The sequence below is a fragment of the Schistocerca nitens genome, chromosome 5 (genome assembly GCF_023898315.1).
Source record: "Schistocerca nitens isolate TAMUIC-IGC-003100 chromosome 5, iqSchNite1.1, whole genome shotgun sequence".
Taxonomy (NCBI): Eukaryota; Metazoa; Arthropoda; class Insecta; order Orthoptera; family Acrididae; genus Schistocerca; species Schistocerca nitens.
In genome coordinates, this window is record NC_064618.1 from 224,819,907 (window position 1) to 224,840,590 (window position 20,684).

The 20,684-nt window shown below is 43.5% G+C and overlaps 1 protein-coding gene across 1 annotated transcript in view; it reads left to right on the forward strand.

Annotated features, from left to right (window-relative positions):
- LOC126260821 (uncharacterized) overlaps nt 1-20,684 on the forward strand; it is a 162,728-nt gene that overhangs the window by 6,425 nt on the left and 135,619 nt on the right. The window lies entirely within an intron of this gene.

Here is a 20,684-nt window from a genome sequence, read left to right on the forward strand (position 1 = left end):
CGCCATAGTACATCTGGTGTAATGTCGCCGCAGGCTGCCACAATACGTTGTTTCATATCCTCTGGGGTTGTAGGCACATCACGGTACACATTCTCCTTTAATGTACCCCACAGAAAGAAGTCCAGAGATGTAAGATCAGGAGAATGGGCTGGCCAATTTATGCGTCCTCCACGTCCTATGAAACGCCCGTCGAACATCCTGTCAAGGGTCAGCCTAGTGTTAATTGCGGAATGTGCAGGTGCACCATCATGCTGATACCACATACGTCGACGCGTTTCCAGTGGGACATTTTCAAGCAGCATTGGCAGATCATTCTGTAGAAACGCGATGTATGTTGCAGCTGTTTGGGCCCCTGCAATGAAGTGAGGACCAACGAGGTGGTCGCCAATGATTCCGCACCATACATTTACAGTCCACGGTCGCTGTCGCTCTACCTGTCTGAGCCAGCGAAGATTGTCCACGGACCAGTAATGCATGTTCCGTAGCTTCACTGCCCCATGGTTTGTGAAACCCACTTCATCGGTAAACAGGTAGAACTCCAACGCATTCTCTGTTAATGCCCATTGACAGAATTGCACTCGATGATTAAAGTCATCACCATGTAATTGCTGATGTAGCGACACATGAAACGGGTGAAGGCGGTGACACCAACTGCACCCGCTTCTCCTGTGACGGGCCTGTTACGGACCCGTTTCCGTGCTACGACCATACCTGTTGCATACAGTTGGCAGTAGATCTTTTGCAATGCGCGGCACGTTGGATGCTCTCTGTCCGGGTACCGTTCTGCATACACCCTGCAGGCTTCAGCTGCATTTCGTCGACACTCGCTATAGATGAGTATCATCTCTGCCTTTTCAGAGTTCGAATACACCATGGTCACAGTTCCTACAACACTACACTATCACAGACGTCTGGTAACACGGTGTACTACAGTTGATCTGCGTGCGGAGACGAATGCAAGATAACAATAGCAGCAAGCGCTACATACGGACACTGCGACAGCTAGACCAAACCACAACAGTGCACTACAGCCACATTCGTAAACACGGTCGTCATCGTAAACATGTCCCTACAGATGCTGCTCGCCGGCCGTGGCCCATGTTTGTTACAACACGCAACTGAACGTCGGAGGTTTCAAGCGTCAACTTTAGGTTACAATATCTCCGGATGTAATTAACATTTTACAATGCAACAAACGGCACTGATCACGTATTTGTTTATATGTTCAGATGTGCTAACAAAACTAATGGGGTTCTATTTAAAAAAACGTAGGTTTGTGTTAAAAAACATACTTCCGTGCATTTTTTTATGGTTTGTATTAACCAATTACACTAGCCCCTGTCCTCACATTCAGTCTGTGGAATCGATTCATCAGTATTTGATGTGGTTTACGAAATATATCCAGTGGTACTGTTAGGTGACTCATCATATATACACTCCTGGAAATTGAAATAAGAACACCGTGAATTCATTGTCCCAGGAAGGGGAAACTTTATTGACACATTCCTGGGGTCAGATACATCACATGATCACACTGACAGAACCACAGGCACATAGACACAGGCAACAGAGCATGCACAATGTCGTCACTAGTACAGTGTATATCCACCTTTCGCAGCAATGCAGGCTGCTATTCTCCCATGGAGACGATCGTAGAGATGCTGGATGTAGTCCTGTGGAACGGCTTGCCATGCCATTTCCACCTGGCGCCTCAGTTGGACCAGCGTTCGTGCTGGACGTGCAGACCACGTGAGACGACGCTTCATCCAGTCCCAAACATGCTCAATGGGGGACAGATCCGGAGATCTTGCTGGCCAGGGTAGTTGACTTACACCTTCTAGAGCACGTTGGGTGGCACGGGATACATGCGGACGTGCATTGTCCTGTTGGAACAGCAACTTCCCTTGCCGGTCTAGGAATGGTAGAACGATGGGTTCGATGACGGTTTGGATGTACCGTGCACTATTCAGTGTCCCCTCGACGATCACCAGTGGTGTACGGCCAGTTTAGTAGATCGCTCCCCACACCATGATGCCGGGTGTTGGCCCTGTGTGCCTCGGTCGTATGCAGTCCTGATTGTGGCGCTCACCTGCACGGCGCCAAACACGCATACGACCACCATTGGCACCAAGGCAGAAGCGACTCTCATCGCTGAAGACGACACGTCTCCATTCGTCCCTCCGTTCACGCCTGTCACGACACCACTGGAGGCGGGCTGCACGATGTTGGGGCGTGAGCGGAAGACGACCTAATGGTGTGCGGGACCGTAGCCCAGCTTCATGGAGATGGTTGCGAATGGTCCTCGCCGATACCCCAGGAGCAACAGTGTCCCTAATTTGCTGGGAAGTGGCGGTGCGGTCCCCTACGGCACTGCGTAGGATCCTACGGTCTTGGCGTGCATCCGTGCGTCGCTGCGGTCCGGTCCCAGGTCGACGGGCACGTGCACCTTCCGCCGACCACTGGCGACAACATCGATGTACTGTGGAGACCTCACGCCCCACGTGTTGAGCAATTCGGCGGTACGTCCACCCGGCCTCCCGCATGCCCACTATACGCCCTCGCTCAAAGTCCGTCAACTGCACATACGGTTCACGTCCACGCTGTCGCGGCATGCTACCAGTGTTAAAGACTGCGATGGAGCTCCGTATGCCACGGCAAACTGGCTGACACCGACGGCGGCGGTGCATAAATGCTGCGCAGCTAGCGCCATTCGACGGCCAACACCGCAGTTCCTGGTGTGTCCGCTGTGCCGTGCGTGTGATCATTGCTCGTACAGCCCTCTCGCAGTGTCCGGAGCAAGTATGGTGGGTCTGACACACCGGTGTCAATGTGTTGTTTTTTCCATTTCCAGGAGTGTATATATAAACAAAGATGATGTGACTTACTAAACGAAAGTGCTGGCAGGTCGATAGACACACAAACATACACACAAAATTCAAGCTTTCGCAACTAATGGTTGCTTCATCAGGAAAGAGGGAAGGAGAGGGAAAGACGAAAGGATGTGGGTTTTAAGGGAGAGGGTAAGGAGTCATTCCAATCCCGGGAGCGGAAAGACTTACCTTAGCGGGAAAAAAGGACAGGTATACACTCGCACACACACACACATATCCATCCGCACATACACAGACACAAGCAGACATTTGTAAAGGCAAAGAGTTTGGGCAGAGATGTCAGTCGAGGTGGAATTACAGAGGCAAAGATGTTGTTGAAAGACAGGTGAGGTATGAGCGGCGGCAACTTGAAATTAGCGGAGGTTGAGGCCTGGCTGATAACGAGAGGAGAGGATATACCGAAGGGCAAGTTCCCATCTCCGGAGATCTGACAGGTTGGTGTTAGTGGGAAGTATCCAGATAACCCGGACGGTGTAACACTGTGCCAAGATGTGCTGGCCGTGCACCAAGGCATGATTAGCCACAGGGTGATCCTCATTACCAACAAACACTGTCTGCCTGTGTCCATTCATGTGAATGGACAATTTGTTGCTGGTCATTCCCACATAGAAAGCTTCACAGTGTAGGCAGGTCAGTTGGTAAATCACGTGGGTGCTTTCACACGTGGCTCTGCCTTTGATCGTGTACACCTTCCGGGTTACAGGACTGGAGTAGGTGGTGGTGGGAGGGTGCATGGGACAGGTTTTACACCGGGGGCGGTTACAAGGGTAGGAGCCAGAGGGTAGGGAAGGTGGTTTGGGGATTTCATAGGGATGAACTAAGAGGTTACGAAGGAACAGTTCCGTCCTCCGTCACAGCGGGACTCATCTCCTCTTCCTCAAAATCACCCTCTCCAAACCTTCCAGGAATTTCTGACTTCCAGCCTTGCCTCTCAATCCTTCTTAAAAAACCTTAATCCTACTCCCAACATCACCACTGCTGAAGCCCAAACTATCCGTGATCTGAAGGCTGACCGATCCATCGTCATTCTTCCGGCGGACAAGGGTTCTACGACCGTTCTACTTGATCGTCGGGAGTATGTGGCTGAGGGACTGCGTCAGCTTTCAGACAACACCACATACAAGGTTCGCCAAGGTAATCCCATTCCTGATGTCCAGGCGGAGCTTCAAGGAATCCTCAGAACCTTAGGCATCCTACAAAACCTTTTACCTGACTCCATCAACCTCCTGACCCCACCGACACCCCACACCCCTACCTTCTACCTTCTTCCTAAAATTCACAAACCCAATCATCCCGGCTGCTCCATTGCAGCTGGTTACCAAGCCCCCACAGAACGAATCTCTACCTACGTAGATCAACACTTTCAACCCATTACAGGCAGTCTCCCATCCTTCATCAAAGACACCAACCACTTTCTCGAATGCCTGGAACCCTTACCCAATCTGTTACCCCCAGAAACCATCCTTGTAACCATTGATGCCACTTCCTTATACACAAATATTCCGCACATCCAGGGCCTCGCTACGATGGAGCACTTCCTTTCACACCGATCACCCGCCACCCTACCTAAAACCTCTTTCCTCATTACCTTAGCCAGCTTCATCCTGTCCCACAACTTCTTCACTTTTGAAGGCCAGACATACCAACAATTAAAGGGAACAGCCATGGGTACCAGGATGGCCCCCTCGTACACCAACCTATTCATGGGTCGCTTAGAGGAAGCCTTCTTGGTTGCCCAGGCCTGCAAACCCAAAGTTTGGTACAGATTTAATGATGACATCTTCATGATCTGGACTCACAGTGAAGAAGAACCCCAGAATTTCCTCTCCAACCTCAACTCCTTTGGTTCCATCAGATTCACCTGGTCCTACTCCAAATCCCATGCCACTTTTCTTGACGTGACCTCCATCTGTCCAATGGCCAGCTTCACACGTCCGTCCACATCAAACCCACCAACAAGCAACAGTACCTCCATTATGACAGCTGCCACCCATTCCACATCAAACGGTCCCTTCCCTAAAGCCTAGGTCTTCGTGGCAAATGAGTCTGCTCCAGTCTGGAATCCCTGAACCATTACACCAACAACCTGAAAACAGCTTTTGCATCCCGCAAGTACCCTCCTGACCTGGTACAGAAGCAAATAACCAGAGCCACTTCCTCATCCCCTCAAACCCAGAACCTCCCACAGAAGAACCACAAAAGTGCCCCACTTGTGACAGGATACTTTCCGGGACTGGATCAGACTCTGAATGTGGCTCTCCAGCAGGGATACAACTTCCTCAAATCCTGCCCTGAAATGAGATCCATCCTTCATTAAATCCTCCCCATTCCACCAAGAGTGTCTTTCCGCCATCCACCTAACCTTCGTAACCTCTTAGTTCATCCCTATGAAATCCCCAGACCATCTTCCCTACCCTCTGGCTCCTATCCTTGTAACCGCCCCCGGTGTAAAACCTGTCCCATGCACCCTCCCACCACCACCTACTCCAGTCCTGTAACCCGGAAGGTGTACACGATCAAAGGCAGAGCCACGTGTGAAAGCACCCACGTGATTTACCAACTGACCTGCCTACACTGTGAAGCTTTCTATGTGGGAATGACCAGCAACAAATCGTCCATTCGCATGAATGGACACAGGCAGACAGTGTTTGTTGGTAATGAGGATCACCCTGTGGCTAAACATGCCTTGGTGCACGGCCAGCACATCTTGGCACAGTGTTACACCGTCCAGGTTATCTGGATACTTCCCACTAACACCAACCTGTCAGATCTCCGGAGATGGGAACTTGCCCTTCAGTATATCCTCTCCTCTCGTTATCCGCCAGGCCTCAACCTCCGCTAATTTCAAGTTGCCGCCACTCATACCTCACCTGTCTTTCAACAACATCTTTGCCTCTGTACTTCCGCCTCGACTGACATCTCTGCCCAAACTCTTTGCCTTTACAAATGTCTGCTTGTGTCTGTGTATGTGCGGATGGATATGTGTGTGTGTGCGAGTGTATACCTGTCCTTTTTTCCCCCTAAGGTAAGTCTTTCCGCTCCCGGGATTGGAATGACTCCTTACCCTCTCCCTTAAAACCCACATCCTTTCGTCTTTCCCTCTCCTTCCCTCCTTCCCTCTTTCCTGATGAAGCAACCATTGGTTGCGAAAGCTTGAATTTTGTTTGCATGTTTGTGTTTGTTTGTGTGTCTATCGACCTGCCAGCACTTTCGTTTGGTAAGTCACATCATCTTTGTTTTTAGATATATTTTTCCCACGTGGAATGTTTCCGAGAGAGAGAGAGAGAGGCCAATGTCAAATACTCAGACTCGTGAACAGGGGTCGACAAGGGGTTCATGAACTTACTCCACTTATTGCCTGAACCGCCTGTTTGTGAGCCAAAAATACCCTTTTAGAATGGGAAGAGCTACCTCAAAATATAATACCATATGACATAAGCAAATGAAAATAAGCAAAGTGGACTAATTTTTGTGTCAAATGATCACTCAGTTCAGATACCGTTTGAATAGTAAAAATGGCAGCATTAAGTCTTTGAACAAGATCCTGAATGTGGGCTTTCCACGACAGTTTACTATCTATCTGAACACCTAAAAATTTGAACTGTTCAGTTTCACTAATCATATGCCCATTCTGTGAAATGAAAATGTCAGGTTTTGTTGAATTGTGTGTTAGAAACTGTAAAAACTGAGTCTTACTGTGATTTAGCAGCCTGGAATACTGATTTGCAGGGCTTCTCATGGAAGTGCCATTTTCATTGTTCCAAATGGGCTACCTATTATGCAGACACGATTGTCAGGTTAGCTCAGGATCATAAAGTTCAGACTAGGGCAGGGGCGGTGGCAAGGGGGAGAGAGGGCTATGGGGGCTATAGCCTCCCCCTCCCCCCCTGGAGTATCATATTACACTGGATAAAATGACTTCCGAAATCAGCAAATATATTATTCCAACAGATCCAATCATTTTTTTTATAATTATGTAGCAATATAGGTTGCAATGTATTCTAAACACATTTTAACAAAAGGATAAATGCGGCAGATAGCTTGCTACCTAAACCAATAAATATCATTTAACTTAAAATAGGCATATTATTATTTATTAATGACTATTATTATTATTTATTAATACCCTGAACTCTAAAACAGTTACCAAAAACAACTTCAAGCAACACCAAATAATTTTTTACCAATTTGTTGGTAGATGACCTCCAACTCTCCTTTTGTTAAGTCATATTACATTCCCCCCCCCCCCCCCCCCCCCCGCCCCAACAGACTTCTATAATTGCCCCTGGACTAGGGCACTGGGCATTGGGTACTGTCCTTGTACGATAGTATGATGTACGATCCTTCTTTAGCGATTGTTGCCCAAAATGAGGAACCAAATGAGCTTGCTGTGGTGGCAAGGGATGTCTTTTCTGATAATCGGCAGGTAACGTAATTGGGTGGGTGTGGTAACCACCAGCCCTTGGTGCCTCATGGAATACCCCAGGTGGTCTTGCCTTCCACTTAGTTGCTGTGTGTTGCTGCCATTGGTGATGCCAGTGCAATGGCATCCCAGCACTGCCTACCCTCACCCATGATAAACTGAGCAGGTTTGCACCACTTTGCATTGTAATTCCCACCAGCAGCATTTTTAAGGTCTTCAGCATTGATCTCCACCCATTGGTCAAGCCAGCAGTCCTGCCCTAATTGTCATTTGTTGCATGTCCACCACGAATGCCTACACACCGAGCCCATGTGTGGGGTATACCAATGAATAGGTCATCTGGCAACTGTTTGTGACAGTCAACAAGCTGTGAGTCAGTCATCGGATGCCCTGGTGTTTTCACTGGACTCTGGAGCTGCCTCCAACAGCATGCAGCATGCATGTGTTGCCCAAACGTATTTTGTTGATGGTGGCAATGGATGAGTGATCAGACAAATTTCAAGTAGACGTAGGAGACTGTCAGCCTAATTAACTCAGATATGTACAGGCTCTTGGGATGCCCACAGTTGCAACAGCCACTCCATCAGATTGTGGCTTTGATAAAAAGGCCATTCCTTTGCAGGGGCTATTCTCCATCTCTATGCTTTATAAGAATCTGGAATGGCAACTCACTTATTAGTGGTCAATTCACTGTTGGCACTAAATATCTTTGGGGTCAAGGTGTTTTCTGTTTTTGGCTTCCAGATTATTGACAAACTGCATTTAGCGTCTCAATATGTTTCTTTTTATGATTTGGATTCCTTACTGTGGTCCCAGAATATCTTGGTCTGAGTTGTAAATTTCGAGGCACTTTGCTCTTAAGCCATTGGCGGTACTCAAATTTTGTCGTCCCTGCTCTATTCCTTTCACCAAGCATCCACATCAGCTTACATAATGCTTACCTGCAATTTATGTTGGATGCAGTTTCTAGACTTTCCTAGTCCTCAACAACTCCTTTGGACTTTAGCAATATAATCTCTTGCCTTTTGGAATCTCATCTGCACCAGGAATTTACCAACGGTATTTGGAGCAGTTGATTCAGGAAATTCCATGTTGCATCAATTATCTTGATGACATCTGGGTCACAGGCCCACTCAGGAGGAGCATGTACATAACCTTCAATCAGTTTTCCATTGCCTCTGGAAGAATAGCCTCCATTGCAGGCTGGAGAAGTGCAGTTTTTTTCTCTCTGAAGGTACATTTCTTGGGTCATGTGCCTTGTTAAGATGGCATAGTCCCCATAGACAACCTCATTGAGGTCACTGTCAACCAACCAGTGTCCAAGAACCAGAAGGAGCTCCAGTCCTTTTTGGTAATATTTTGCATTATGCTCATTTCATTCCCCAAGCCATGCATACCTTCCAGTCTCTTAACCAGTTTTGCCAGAAGAGTCTTGAGTTTGTCCGGTACTGGATTGTCAACTGGCTTTTCAGTCTCTCAAGCTGCATTTGTGCCCTGCTCCATGCCACATTGGAACCTGGATAGCACTGAACAGCCCCTTGCTTAAGCATCATAGGTGCTTTCTGTTGCATAGCATAATTATTTACAGGTGAAAAAAGTGCCACTAGCTATTGTTTTTGGGGTTAAAGATTTCCACCTCAGCACTGACCACAAGCCATTGGTTTCCTTATTTGGCCCTCATTCCGAGCTGTCAGACAAGACTGCCCACTGGTTGCAGTGGTGGGCCCTCTTTCTAAGTAAATATTGTTATGACACTTGTTAGTGTTCCATTGTCCAGCCTGCCAATGTTGATGTGCTGTTGCGGCTACTAGTAGGGTCCGATATTGAGGTCGATCAGCAGAAGGCTCTTGTGTTCACAATGGATGATACCTTCCAGCAAACCCTGTCAGACTTCCTGCTGATGGCATGTGAAGTCAGAACCACCATGGCCATCGACCCATTTTCCTGAAATATTATTTTGGTAGTCAGGTTGGGTTGGCTAGAGTGTGTCTCTTCAGGTGTGGATCAGGTCTGGCATATATTTTTCCTCGCATATGATCACTCTGTGTTGTCTATGGTGTTTTCATGCTTGCCACAGAAGAGCCTTGCTGTTGTGTAGTCATTCCCCTGGTGTTCCATTCTGGTATACTCCAGTTGCTGCGTGCGTCACACTGGGGTATGACTCATATGAAGGCATTGGTGTGACATCATATCTACTGGCTGGCAATCAGTTGTGACATCAGACATCTGGTGCATTCTTGTGAGGCTTGTGCATGGGACCAGGCTGCTCTGCTGTGCCAGTTCTCTCCTTGGCCAGTTCCGAAACACCCTTAGGAGAGGGTGCACATCGATTTTGTCAGCCCCTTTTTGGGCAGCATGTGGTTGTTGGTGGTTGATGCATTGTCCTATTTCCCATATGTAACCAAGCTGTCCTCCATGTCAGTAACTTCCAGGGTTCAGATGTTGTCACTTATTATTGCCATTGAGGGATTCCCCAGGACCCTGGTTCCTGACAACAGTTAGCAATTTGTGTCACAGGAGGTATCCAGTGAAGTAGTGCCACTTTATGGAGGTTGATATACAGCCATGCACAGGTAGGATCAGCCCAGTTTATGATCAGTGATTAATATGACCTCATCATTTTCAGTAGGACACAAGGGTATATTATGTCAATAGGACACGATGGTATATTATGTCTTCCACTGAGGTGACAAAACTCATTGGATAGTGATCTGCACATATTTAGATGGTAGTAGTATCACGTACACAAGGTATAAAAGGGCAGTGCATTGGCAGAGCTGTCATTTGTACTCATGTGATTCATGTAAAAAGATTTCCGATGAGATTATGGCTGCACGACAGGAATTAACAGACTTTGAATTCAGACTGGTAGCTGGGGCTAGATTCATGGGATATTCCATTTCAGAAATCATTAGGAAATCTAATATTCCTAGATTCACAGTTCAGGTGTGCCCGGGAATACCAAATTTCAGGCATTATCTCTCACCATGGGCGATGCAGTAACCAGCAGCCTTCACTTAATGACTGAGAACTGCGGCATTTGTATAGAGTTGTCAGTGCTAACAGACAAACAACACTGCTTGAAATAACAACAGAAATCAAAGTGGAACATATGACGAACATATCTGTTAGGACGTTGCGAAATGTGGAGTTAATGGGCAGTGGCAGCAGACGACCAATAAGGGTGCCTTTGCTAACATGACATTGCCTGCAGTGCTGCTTCTGGGCTCATGACCATATCTGTTGGACCCTAGATGACTAGAAAACCGTTACCTGATCAGTTGAGTCCCAATTTCAGTTGGTAAGAGGTGATGGTAGGGTTTGAGTGTGGTGCAGACCACATGAAGCTATCGACCCAAGTTGTCAACAAGGCACTGTGCAAGCTGGTGATGGCTCCATAATGGTGTGGGCTGTGGTTACATGGAACTGAACCAATCATGGACTCGAAATGGTTATGTTCAGCTACTTGGAGGCCATTTATAGCCATTCGTGGACTTCACATGCCCAAACAACAATGGAATTTTTATCAATGTCAATACACCACGTCACTGTGTCAAAAAATGTTCACGATTGGTTTGAAGAAAATTCAGGACAATTCGAGTGAATGATTTGGCCACCTAGGTCACCCAACAAGAATCCTATTGGACATTTATGGGTCATTATCAACAAGTCAGTTCACAAAATCCTGCACGAGCAACACTCTTGCAATTATGGATGGCTGTAGTGGCAGCATGGTTCAATATTTCTGCAGGGAACGACTTGTTGAGTCCATCCCACATCGAGTTGCTGCACTATGCCACACAAAAGGAGCTCTGACATGATTTTAGGAGATATTCTGTGACTTTTGTCATGTCAGTGTACGCTGAACTGTAACTGTGAACTTTATATCTATGTACTTCAAGTGAAGAGTTTTGTAAAATTGTTCATATCCATTGATACTTTAATATTCAGATACAGTTGTAAATACTTAGAACATTCCTGTGGAATTGGATTATAGAAAGTTATCCATCTTGTGTAAATCTATTTTGTAATGTTGAACTAATATTTTACATGTTCTAGTTTCTACTCGTTCTCCTCTCAGAGCTAGTAAGGAACCCACTGTTGTACTGATGATTGTATTTTCATCATTTACAACACTTCTTACAGTCAACATTCATATGCTATTACCAAATAATAAACTGGCTGTATTATCTTTTTTTATTTGCAGAACACAGATAGCATTATTTCTACCCACTTTGTGTGATTGCACTGAAGTGCTAATCATTTTCATATTCAAGCATGTACTGGAGTTCATGCTGACTTAGTATTTGCTGCATGCTGTTTTCATGGTTCTGCAATTATATTGGCCAGGAGTACCAAAAATACATGCTCTGTAACTTCTGTGGTTCATAATAACAAAGTAATTCACAGCTAATTGTAAAGCTACCTTAGCAACAACCAATCACAGCATTAGTTTAGTCATGCCATTTTTGCTGTTCACAGTGTCATATCATACTGCTTCCTCAACTGCCAGCCACTAATCAATTGCTGATGACCATTGTGGACTGCTACATAATTACTGTGATTTGTCCTTATATGGTTTGTTTCTCAGTGTGATACTTTTCTTTTATGGAATGTGTGAAGCTAACAATGAAACTGCTTAGAGTGTGATAAGATTATCATGATCCTGTAAGGGTAATGCGATACTGCATGTTAATGGAGTATTTTCTTACCATTGCCAGTGTAGATTGTATGAGTGACATTCAATAAGTAATGCAACACATTTTTTTTGAAAGCAGGTGATATTATTCATGATTCCAATACACCATATTATTCCCCGCTCTTTTGGATACAAAAGTGTAGTTTTCAACATAATCTCCGTTCAGTGCGATGGCCTTTCGCCACCTTACTGGGCTGGCCTTTGTGCCTTCGTGGTACCATTCTACTGGTCAGTGCCAGAGCCAACATTGTGCTGCATCAATAACCTCTCCATTATCCACCTACTGCTTCACGTGGAGTGCATCCTTCATTGGGCCAAACAGATGGAAGTTGGAAGGTGTGAGATCCCAGCTATAGGGTGGATGAGGAAAAGCAGTCCAATGAAGTTTTGTGAACTCTTCTCAGATTCACAGGCATGTGTGAGGCCTTCCATTGTCATGGAGAAGGAGAAGTTAATTTGCATTTTTGTGGCAACGAACACACTGAAGTCGTTTCTTCAGTTTACTGAGGGTAGTGCAATACATTTTGAAATGATTGTTGCACTGTGAGGGAGGATATCAAGCAGAATAACCCCAGTCATGGACTGTGCGGCTGGTCCTGGCGGAGGTTCGAGTCCTCCCTCGGGCATGGGTGTGTGTGTTTGTACTTAGGATAATTTAGGTTAAGTAGTGTGTAAACTTAGGGACTGATGACCTTAGCAGTTAAGTCCCATAAGATTTCACACACATTTTTGAGAATAACCCCTTCAGAATCCCAGAAGACCATCGCCATGTCTACTGGCTCAGGGTGCAGCCTTGAACTTTTTCTTTGGAATAGAGGAGGTGCAGCACCATTCTGTTTTGTTTTCGGTTCAAAGTAATGAACCCATATTTCATCTCTTGTGATGATGTTCAACAAAACATTGTCACAGTCAGCCTTGTAACATGCAAGCATTTCTGCACAGATGGTCATTCATTGCTCTTTATGGTATTCTGTTAAGCGGCGAAGGAACCCAGTGCGTGCACACCTTGAGTACCCCAACTGGTGGACAAGTGTGTCAGCACTACCAACAGAGACATACAGTTGAGCACTGAGGTGTTTGATTGTGATCTGTAAATTGCCTCAAATGAGTGTGTCTGCACGTTCCAACATTGCAGGAGTTACAGCGGGGAGCAGCTGACTGGCACACAGGAGATTGGACAGGTTTGCATGACCCTGTTCAGTGATGACAGATGCCTCACCCAATGACTCATCATGCTTTTGTTCACTGCAAGGTCTCTGTAGACATTCTGCAAGTGCCTATGAATATCTGTGATGCTCTGGTTTTCTGTAAAAAGAAACTCAATGACAGCTTTCTGCTTGGACTGCACCTCCATTACAGATGCCATTTTGAAGGCTATGTATAGCACTACCACCAATGAGAACTTCAAGAAACTATATGGCCTGAAGCAGGAATAATCTGTGATGTCCCACAACAAATTACATGTTTTTAAACCAAAACTGGCTGAGAGAAAAAAAGTGTTGCATTACTTATTGAATGCCTAATTAGAATGGGACTGCACACTCCTGCTACCAGAGCCATATTGCACTTGTGAGAAATAACACCCCCCTCCCCCCCCCCCCCTTCCATACTCTACTGTCAATCATTTTGTTATTCTGATCTAGGTATAGATTGTGGTTTGTTCCTACAACAATGCCACTGTTTTCCCATGGCAACACAATCCCACTTTCCTGTAACTCTGGCTTCTTCAGTTGCTAGTGAAATTTGAATGTGGTTGCAACAAAATGGCTTCTCTTACAATTCTAAGAGTGAAGCATAAAATAAACAGTAGGAAAAACAGGTGTCAGACTGAGATTCATAGGAAGACTCTTAAAGAACTGTAACTCATCCATGAAAGAAATGACTTACACAACACTTGTTCAACCCATTCTTGCATATTGTTCCTCAGTCTGAACTCATACCAGGTTTGATTAACAGAGGAAACAGACAATATCCAGTGGTGAGTGGTGCATTTGATCACAGGATCGTTTAATCAATGCAAGAAAGTTACAGAGATGTTCAACTAACTTCAGCTGCTGATGCTACAAGAGAGATGTTTACTATTAAAATTCTGAGGAGTCCATTGAGGAAGAATCAGACAATGTATTACGTCTTTCCACGAACTTCTTACAAAATGCATAAAAAGTTCTCGGTTTACTTGCCGTGTCAAATTTGGATAAAATACCGAGCTTTTGATGACTACCTCTGTCATCTTCGTCAGGGGTAAAACTTGACACAGCAAGTAAACCGAGAACTTTTTATGTAAGGACTCCATCGCAAAATACTTCATAGTCATATTCTCACAAAACGATCACAAGAAAATTTAAGAAATTAGAACTAATGTGACTGTTTACTTAAAAAATCATTCTTTCCATTTGCTGTTCACAAATGGAACAGGGAAGGGGAGATCAGATAGTGGTACTCTCCACCACACACTACAGGTGGCTTACAGAGTACAGATGTAGCTCTAGATGCATTTCACAAATTTCATAAAAAGCAATGAGATCTGGCTAGTTAATGTATCCTGTAGTCTCATCTCAACAAATGGGATTTTTCTGGCCCCAGCTACTTTTGAAAAAAAAATTACTTCATTAAATTTTAGTCACTTACCAAGCATTCTAATCTAAGTGATGCTTCTTTCTTATACTGGTGCAAATGTGGCGGGTACTGTCGGTTGATGCAAGTTTACTGCCCCAATAAGCAGCTGCACTGGCAGATGATGGAGCAAATTCAATGCTCTTGCTGTTGATGGATCTGTTGTAATATTATGTGACCTACTTTGAATTACTAATGTGCTTGAAATATGGCACTTCTTCATTACCAGTACGCTTTTGTGACTCTGTTCTTATTACACAATGCATTTCACTAGTAATAGTATAATAGGAACCTATGACCAAATCCAAGTACAAATAAAGGTCAGAAATAGGACAGCACATCAGAAATCAAGAGAGTAACCCAGATACTAAAATCAAGGACAATAGTGTAGTTTATTAAATGAGGATATATCAGATACTTAGTGAGATTTGATTGTTAACTAGAACAGCATGTAAACAAGACCAACTACTGTGAGCATCAGCCTTCATTCTTTCTTTTTGTGTGTCACATGGCAGATCACATTGACAAAAGTTGGGACCGATGAGAATGTGGGATGTCTGGCGTGATGTCTGGCATTAGAAACATTTAGATAAGGTGCAGGATCTGAATTAATTTATAGCATTGGTAGCAGCTGTTTCTTGCAGCAACAGGGCTATACATAATATTATGAGTGAATGAAAACTGAAATTGCAAACTTTTTAGTCCTGTTAGTTGCCATGCTTAATCACTTCCCTTCTTTGTGGATTGTTGCTGTATTGGTCCATGGATGATAGTGCATATGTGATATGTTCTGAAAAGCTGCATGTGAAATTTTGATTTTTCTGTGTGGCATATCTTGTGTTCTATTGCTCGCAGGTACAAAGGGTCAAGTGTTCTGGATACCCATTGGCCTAGTGACCCCTGATGTATCTATCAGAAGTATGGGCATATTGTAGCTATCTTACAAGATATGTTTAAAATTTAAACATTACACGTTTCCCATAGCCCAGGAAAATTGAGCAAATCAGTTGGTTCTTTTGCTTTAGGTGTGGTCTAGGCTGGACCTTAGGTGGCTTATAAAAGCACCATTTCTTCACACATTGTTGTGACTCGCCGATCATTCAAAGCACCGCCGCACAATTACACGCGTCCTCTACGTGACTTACTCTGTGACTTATGTGTGTTGTGTCGTTCTGAAATATGTGTTCAATTTGACGTTATAACACACATGGTTCCTGAGAAAACTCCAATCAATCATGTTTTTTTGGGTATGAAAAGTACTAATAATGGGGATAGCCACTTCATTAATTTCAATTCACTGCAGATCATTGTAATTTTTGCCATATGTTCTTAAAATAATGTGCTCTGGGACCTACAAAACTTTTTTTATATCATTATCTGTTACCAAGATCCAGAGGTTCAAGTTTACCATACTTATGCAGAAAACCACAAAAACCAGTTTTTAGGCACTTTTGCAATATTGGCCGCCATTATCTAAATAACTAACCACAGAAAATAACTCAAATTTTAACTGTACATTCTTTAGACATTTATCTTGAAATGCCATTTCCCTGTTTTTGAAAATCTGTATCTTTTGTCAGGACACACCTGAAAAACCATGACTTTTGTGTACCATATGTACCAATTGTGGGGATGGCCACTTCTATAGTTTATGTTCATGGAAAATTGCCAAAATTTTTATCATATGCTCTTAAGATGACTTTCTCATGGAACCTTCAAACTTTTTTTGATATCATTATTCATAACTGAGGTTCCAATTTACCATACTTATGCATGTAATACCTGGTCTGAGATTTAAATGCAGTTTTCACTGATGTAGTGAACAGATGGCAATGGCTCTGAGGCCATTGCAAGAGTTCTTAAGTCACCAATCAATGTTTTTAGTTGCTATTCTTTCACCAATACAGCTTTATGATATGCTGTCTTTGTATAATGGTCACTCACACCAATAAAGGCTGTCTTGATTTGGAAATTATTTGATGATGCCACCTAGCACTCACAAAAAATTATTTTGTTATACAAAATTCTTTGTACTTACACACTGCTATGTTTGGTATACTGTAGATATAGCTTAAAAATGTTATGCATTTGCATGTAAAACAGTCTAAGATGAACTGGATGGGAGTGCTGTGCTCACTTTAAGCTAGAGTAAGCATCTATTTTGTGGTGTGGTCACTTTACAGCTTACATTTGTGCTACTGCTGTAAAAATTTTTGTTTAATTTTATTTTAGTTTAATATAGGACTCAATTTGCATTTGGAGGAAATGAATGGTGAAAATTATGTAAAACTGGAAAGACTGCAATAGACTATTTCTAATCAAGTTTTTACTCTTTTAAGACAGAACTCATAGGCCAGGCATTTTTGACGAATTGTGATTGGTGAGCAAAGAATCCAGAAAAAATGTAAAGCAAATGATTTGCTGTTAACCTTAAATTATGTATACTTATTTGGTTCCCTGTAGAATTCTTTTGATATAAGCAGCATACCCTGCTGTAGCAGGGAAAAGAAGTCCAAAAAAATGCTCCTGTAAGAGCAAAAAAAAAAAAAAGGTGAATGTGTTCTTCTTTAAAAGACTCCGATAGAAAAGTGGGGAACCAGCTGCCTCAATCCTCATTCCACCTTTCTGAGTAAAAATTATGGCATGCAAACATAATTGCATTCTTTTAATACAGAGCATTCTAAAGCCTTTAGCCAGTTTCTCTTTGTAGTTAAACCATGTTTCGCTGCTACTGTCTCTTTCCAAAAGTCTCCTTTCTCTCCCACTGATTTACAGTATTTCCCAGTGCCACTCTCTCCTGCCTCACTTACACCATATTCTTTTGTCTTCCTTTCCTGCTCTCACTGTCTTCACTATTCATCAGCTCAGATATTCTGGTGGTGGTGGTGGTGGTGGTGGTGGGGGGGGGGGGGGGTCCAATTTATATTTTCCCCTATACTCATGTGTTTAGAATTTCTTGTCCAAAATGCACCCTCCCCTATACCCACTTGTCTCGGAGGGTTCAGACTGCCCAAGTCTGTTTGGTCTCCAGTCATCCCTATTTTTCATTTCCTTTGTCTTCTCTCCATTATGCTCCCATTGCTTCACTCTCCATCCATTTCTCTTTTATTGTCACTGTCTCTCACTGACAATCAACCTCTCCTCACAGTTTGGTTCCCACTGTTATTGTCTTCATCTGTCTCTCCTTCTCTTTCATTGCTGCTTTCACTCTCCCACCATCATCGTCTCCTCTCTTTTTTTTCTTCCACTGGCACTGTCTCCTCCCTCTTTCACTGCCACTGTCTCTTTGCTATTCTCTTTCAGCACTAAAAGTGTGAATATGATCACATGCTAAAATTTTTGAGGAGGAATGCAGAATCAGGATTGAGGCAGCTTGTTCTCTAATTTTCTCTCAGAGTCTTTTCAACAAAAAGACATTCGACTTTTTTGTACTCAAATAGGAGTGTTTTCCCACTGGTTTATAAATACTCATATTAAATTATTTCACATTCTATGTTGTTGTTGTTGTGGTCTTCAGTCCTGAGACTGGTTTGATGCAGCTCTCCATGCTACTCTATCCTGTGCAAGCTTCTTCATCTCCCAGTACCTACTGCAACCTACATCCTTCTGAATCTGCTTAGTGTATACATCTCTTGGTCTCCCCCTACGATTTTTACCCTCCACGCTGCCCTCCAATACTAAATTGGTGATCCCTTGATGCCTCAGAACATGTCCTACCAACCGATCCCTTCTTCTGGTCAAGTTGTGCCACAAACTCCTCTTCTCCCCAATCCTATTCAGTACCTCCTCATTAGTTATGTGATCTACCCATCTAATCTTCAGCATTCTTCTGTAGCACCACATTTTGAAAGCTTCTATTCTCTTCTTGTCCAAACTATTTATCATCCATGTTTCACAAATACTTTCAGAAAAGACTTCCTGACACTTAAATCTATACTCGATGTTAACAAATTTCTCTTCTTCAGAAACGCTTTCCTTGCCATTGCCAGTCTACATTTTATATCCTCTCTACTTCGACCATCATCAGTTATTTTGCTCCCCAAATAGCAAAACTCCTTTACTACTTTAAGTGTCTCATTTCCTAATCTAATACCCTCAACATCACCCGACTTAATTTGACTACATTCCATTATCCTCGTTTTGCTTTTGTTGATGTTCATCTTATATCCTCCCTTCAAGACACCATCCATTCCGTTCAACTGCTCTTCCAAGTCCTTTGCTGTCTCTGACAGAATTACAATGTCATCGGCGAACCTCAAAGTTTTTATTTCTTCTCCATGGATTTTAATACCTACTCTGAATTTTTCTTTTGTTTCCTTTACTGCTTGCTCAATATACAGATTGAATGACATCGGGGAGAGGCTACAACCCTGTCTTACTCCCTTCCCAACCACTGCTTCCCTTTCATGTCCCTCGACTCTTATAACTGCCATCTGGTTTCTGTACAAATTGTAAATAGCCTTTCGCTCCCTGTATTTTACCCCTGCCACCTTCAGAATTTGAAAGAGAGTATTCCAGTCAACATTGTCAAAAGCTTTCTCTATGTCTACAAATGCTAGAAACGTAGGTTTGCCTTTCCTTAATCTTTCTTCTAAGATAAGGCGTAAGGTCAGCATTGCCTCACGTGTTCCAGTATTTCTACGGAATCCAAACTGATCTTCCCCGAGGTCGGCTTCTACTAGTTTTTCCATTCGTTTGTAAAGAATTCGTGTTAGTATTTTGCAGCTGTGGCTTATTAAACTGATTGTTCGATAATTCTCACATCTGTCAACCCCTGCTTTCTTTGGGATTGGAATTATTATATTCTTCTTGAGGGTATTTCGCCTGTTTCATACATCTTGCTCACCAGATGGTAGAGTTTTGTCAGGACTGGCTCTCCCAAGGCCGTCAGTAGTTCCAATGGAATGTTGTCTACTCCGGGGGCCTTGTTTCGACTCAGGTCTTTCAGTGCTCTGTCAAACTCTTCACGCAGTATCGTATCTCCCATTTCATCTTCATCTACATCCTCTTCCATTTCCATAATATTGTCCTCAAGTACATCGCCCTTGTATAGACCCTCTATATACTCCTTCCACCTTTCTGCTTTCCCTTCTTTGCTTAGAACTGGGTTTCCATCTGAGCTCTTGATGTTCATACAAGTGGTTGTCTTATCTCCAAAGGTCTCTTTAATTTTCCTGTAGGCAGTATCTATCTTACCCCTAGTGAGATAAGCCTCTACATCCTTACATTTGTCCTCTAGCCATTCCTGCTTAGCCAGTTTGCACTTCCTGTCGATCTGATTTTTGAGACGTTTGTATTCCTTTTTGCCTGCTTCATTTACTGCATTTTTATATTTTCTCCTTTCATCAATTAAATTCAATATTTCTTCTGTTACCCAAGGATTTCTACTAGCCCTCGTCTTTTTACCTACTTGATCCTCTGCTGCCTTCACTACTTCATCCCTCAAAGCTACCCATTCTTCTTCTACTGTATTTCTTTCCCCCATTCCTGTCAATTGTTCCCTTATGCTCTCCCTGAAACTCTGTACAACCTCTGGTTCTTTCAGTTTATCCAGGTCCCATCTCCTTAAATTCCCACCTTTTTGCAGTTTCTTCAGTTTTAATCTACAGGTCATAACCAATAGATTGTGGTCAAAGTCCAAATCTGCCCCTGGAAATGTCTTACAATTTAAAACCTGGTTCCTAAATCTCTGTCTTACCATTATATAATCTATCTGATACCTTTTAGTATCTCCAGGGTTCTTCCATGTATACAACCTTCTATCATGATTCTTAAACCAAGTGTTAGCTATGATTAAGTTGTGCTCTGTGCAAAATTCTACAAGGTGGCTTCCTCTTTCATTTCTTAGCCCCAATCCATATTCACCTACTACATTTCCTTCTCTCCCTTTTCCTACTACCGAATTCCAGTCACCCATGACTATTAAATTTTCGTCTCCCTTCATTACCTGAATAATTTCTTTTATTTCATCATACATTTCTTCAATTTCTTCGTCATCTGCAGAGCTAGTTGGCATATAAACTTGTACTACTGTAGTAGGTGTGGGCTTCGTATCTAT